The sequence below is a fragment of the Diaphorina citri genome, unplaced genomic scaffold (assembly GCF_000475195.1).
Source record: "Diaphorina citri unplaced genomic scaffold, Diaci psyllid genome assembly version 1.1 scaffold322, whole genome shotgun sequence".
Lineage (NCBI taxonomy): Eukaryota > Metazoa > Arthropoda > Insecta > Hemiptera > Psyllidae > Diaphorina > Diaphorina citri.
Window position 1 is genome coordinate 1,882 of NW_007377757.1, and position 4,480 is coordinate 6,361.

The window sequence follows — 4,480 nt, forward strand, 5'->3', positions numbered from 1 at the left end:
AGGTGACTCCGGTCAATATATTGAAGAGGAGTTAGGCGGTATTGGTACGCGTTTGGAGACAGTTAACCCTGTTCCCACATCAACTCGACCTATCTCCAGAGAATATTGGTACGCGTTTGGAGACAGCTAACCCTGTTCCCACATCAACTCGACCTATCTCCAGAGACACTGCGAGTGCACCGGACGCTAATGCTGCAGTACATTTCCGACCAAGCCAAGTTGAGTCACATCGCCGGAGAAGTTTTCCTCCAACTCCGATGGCGTCGGCAAGACCTCTAAAAGTTCAGTTTTCGATTCGCTGATCTTTATCAGTTTCGTTTAGAAAAATCAGATCGCCTATGGGGAATCTTATTTTTCCTCTGGGAACAACAGTACAAATTTTCTACGATAAAAAGTACAGTCAAATTGTCATCTCAGAGGTTGCTTCACAAATGATAGAAAACACAATTTTTTCTAGTTTTCGATTCGCTGATCTTTATCAGTTTCGTTTAGAAAAATCAGATCGCCTATGGGGAATCTTATTTTTCCTCTGGGAGGGGAATTGTGTAATGTTGCGAAATTCTGATGCCGATCATCTCATCGAAGATTCGCGAATACGCGACTGTATATCCCCTTTCTACGCTTCGACACTGGTAATGTTGCGAAATTCTGATGCCGATCATCTCATCGAAGATTAGCAAATACGCGACTGTATATCCCCTTTCTACGCTTCGACACTGCAAAACAAGTTAAAATGTCACGAAAACTGGAAAGCGAACTACTTTCTTTGGCGTATGAAAATTTGGTAACATTTGGTAGGGCTACATAGAGCCTATTTCACTTTACTGCGAGACGGCCATGTAGCTTGGTCAAGATCAATTGTGAAAAATAAAATTAAAATAAATTGTCTTTTAAATAATATTTCTTATTTTCTTCTTCGTAATTTTTTTTAATTCCCAATATTAATATGGATTCAACCCTTTTAGAGGTAAGTAATTCTATTATTTTAGGTGAAATTAATTGATAAATAATAAGATTGCTTTTATTTTAATAATTGTATGCTGATTCTGTTGTGGGGTTAAATAACCTATATCAAAATTTTCTTTGGTTTACCTAGGGCACATATTATGTTCCTTTCAATTGCTTTTGTTCTAGGTGTTTCTTAGTTCTAATTTGGTTCTGGTTTTCACAGGGTCCTAGTATGGGAGATAAGTCAAGTGCGGTGATGAGTGGCTAAAAGCCATAACAGCGGCCTCAAATTATCAGTGCATCATGTGAACCTCAAACTACACCTCAAATGTGAACTCCAAATTACACCTCAAATGTGAACCTCAAATGTGAACCCCAAGTTACGCCTCAATGTGAACCTCAAATTGCAACAGATGAGCCTCGAATAGTCGGAATGCACCATGTGCAGCTCAAATACATCACCAAGCACCGAGGTCATCATCTGCCTAATGGACCCAAAATGCAGTCCACCACCCAATAACTCCCAGAGGAAAAATAGTAATGAAGTTTCCAAGTTTTCCAATTGGATGATCAAATTTCAATCCTCCAGTATGAATTTCAAGTCTCAAGTTCTCCCGTCAGGATTGTGAAAATGTTCCAGAAGCTCATTCCGTAGATCAACATTCCAGTTACCAGAAACCAGGGGAGTGACGTTTTCTTCCTGTTATTTTCTTACCATAATATTAACGGGGTTTATTTTGAAATTTCTCTAGTTCTTTATATTCAGGCCAAAATTCTGTTTCAAGGTCTGCCTGATCTTTATATTTTTTACTATAAAATTTGGTTTATTTAGGTTTTTTTTGCATTTGTCTTACGTTGATCTTTCTTCATTTCCCAGATCAACTCATAAATGGAGTCTACGGAAAGTATATTTGGTGTGATGCCAAGGAGTGCTGTCCAGCTTTCCTGCTTTCCTGTCTGCGTAGGGAGTTCTGCCCGTCCTTAGACTACCGATACACAGGTCCATTTTCACTGGTCGTCGTCGAAAGGTAAAATTGCACACATTCCCCCATACTCAGATAGGCAAGCTAGGCTCAGGGCAGATTGGGACTCCTACACCGTAACCCTTTTCCTAAATTAAAAAATATTTGACCAAAATCGCGTTAGGTCACACTTTAGCTTAACAACGCCTTATTTTCACAAGGCTTAACTAACGTTAGGATGTCTTTCTTTTTTTATTTCCCTTTCCTCTGGACTGATGATGTGTGCTGTTGGTAGTTTGAGAACATCCTGAGTAATGCTGGAAGTGATGATGTTCTATCTTTTATTTTTTTTTTTTTTCTGGTATTTTGCTTACCTCACTTCAGCCTGGGATCAATTTATTGATTAAATGTATTAATTCTTTGGGGGCTTGTAAACTGGAAATACCTATCTCATGGAAATTTGTCTACATTGCTTTGAGGTGCTTCTTTTCAATTGATATTAATTATTTCTTTTTTGATGTTTAATAAATAGTTCATGACCATATATTTCTTGTTGTCTTTGGACCTATACCAGAGACCTTTGTAAAATGCAATACCTATTCTCATTTTACCTAGCTAGGTTCTTTTCAGTTTGGTAAGGACTACTCAGTCCTGGGTATATGTTTCATGTTATTTCTGTATCTCTGATCTAATCTAATCTGATACATTGGTGTAGATCAACATTCCAGTTACCAGAAACCAGGGGAGTGATGTTTTCTTCTTATTATTCACTTACCATATTAATGGGGCTTATTTTAGAATTTTCTTTTGGCTTTGTATTCAGGCCAAAATTCTGTTTCCAAGGTCTGCCTGATCTTTATATTTTAAACTTTAAAATTTGGTTTATTTTCATTCAAGAGGTACCTATATAAATCTGTTAGTTTTCTTTTTGCATTTGTCTTACGTTGATCTTTCTTCATTTCCCAGATCAACACAAATGGAGTTATGCACGTATATCTGGTGTGTGATGTCAAGGAGTGCTGTCCAGCTTTCCTGCCTTCCTGTCTGCGTAGGGAGATTCTGCCCGTCCTTAGACTACCGAAACACAGGACTGTTACATTGTATTGAACCTAGGGGACGTTAAACAGGGAGAAGACCAGCTAAATATAGCTGGGGGACGTTAAACAGGGATTATACAAGCTTAATCTGGCTGGGGAACGTTAAAGAAGGAGTGTACCACGTACCAGCGTATTGAACCTAGGGGACGTTAAACAGGGAGAAGACCAGCTAAATCTAGCTGGGGGACGTTAAACAGGGATTATACAAGCTTAATCTGGCTGGGGAACGTTAAAGAGGGAGTGTACCACGTACCAGCGTATTGAACCTGGGGGACGTTAAACAGGGAGAAGACCAGCTAAATCTAGCTGGGGGACGTTAAACAGGGATTATACAAGCTTAATCTGGCTGGGGAACGTCTAGCTGGGGGACGTTAAACAGGGATTGTACATTGTACAAGCTTAATCTGGTTGGGGAACGTTAAAGAGGGAGTGTACCACGTACCAGCGTATTGAACCTAGGGGACGTTAAACAGGGAAAAGACCAGCTAAATCTAGCTGGGGGACTTTAAACATCAGGGATTACCTATACAAGCTTAATCTGGCTGGGGGACGTTAAACAGGGAGAACATCAGCCTGAAATTCTCTTTCGCGAAAGAAATAGAAATGGTTGAGTGCGATTGACATAGATCGATGATTTGATGTCGATCAACGAGGTGGACCTGTGTTGTCAAAGCAGTGTGAACGACAACGATCGACGGCCGTCGACTATGTGTGGACGCAGCTTAACAAAAACCGTCATTCAATGTTATCCCTTTTGAATTTCAGAGTGGGCTCAGATCTGGGGTGATTTTCTTGGAGCGAATCAAAGCTTTGTTGACTCCGTCACGAGGGATGCGCTGAAGAAACTGAATCCTGGACTTGAATTTACCTGGGTCAATCAGAGAAACTGCCGTTACTTTTGAAGAAGCTAGAACTGTAGGATAAAATGTAATTAGATAGCCCTAAAATGTAATTGATAAAATGTAATTAGATTACTGGGAAAAATGTAATGAGATGAGAACTTCTATTTTAAGAACAATATTTTTGGATAGCAAAGATAGGTAACCTAAACCAATTGTAATTGTAAACCTTTTGCCAACCAATTGTAACATCATAATACAACGAAACATTTTTATTTATTTTATTTTTATTTCATTTTATAATAAAGAGAGGGAACGAGAAAGAAGAAGTAAAGGAAAAAAGATGGGGAGGAGAGGGACGAGAAAAAAGAAAAGGAAGACCAATACTAGGAGGAGGAGGAGGAGGAGGAGGAGGAGGAAGAAGAATAAGAAAAGGAAGCCCAAGAGTGGGAGGAGATAAAGAAAGGGGAAGAGGACGAATCACGAGGAAGAGTAGGAAGAAGGAGAAGGACACCTCCAGACTTCCTGTGCTTTAGTCACCACAACCATTCCAGGCCGGAAAGAATGACTGGAAGAGACAAAAAGAAAAAGATAACTAGAGAGAGAGAGAGAGAGAGAGACAAAGAAAGAAAGA

The 4,480-nt window shown here is 39.5% G+C and overlaps 1 long non-coding RNA gene across 1 annotated transcript; it reads left to right on the top strand.

Moving 5' to 3' along the window:
* The first annotated feature begins 643 nt into the window (after positions 1-643).
* On the top strand, positions 644-2,492 carry LOC113466727. The gene is made up of 2 exons (XR_003391041.1): positions 644-967; positions 1,172-2,492. It is a non-coding gene; the product is annotated as an uncharacterized LOC113466727 (long non-coding RNA).
* Positions 2,493-4,480: the final 1,988 nt, after the last annotated feature.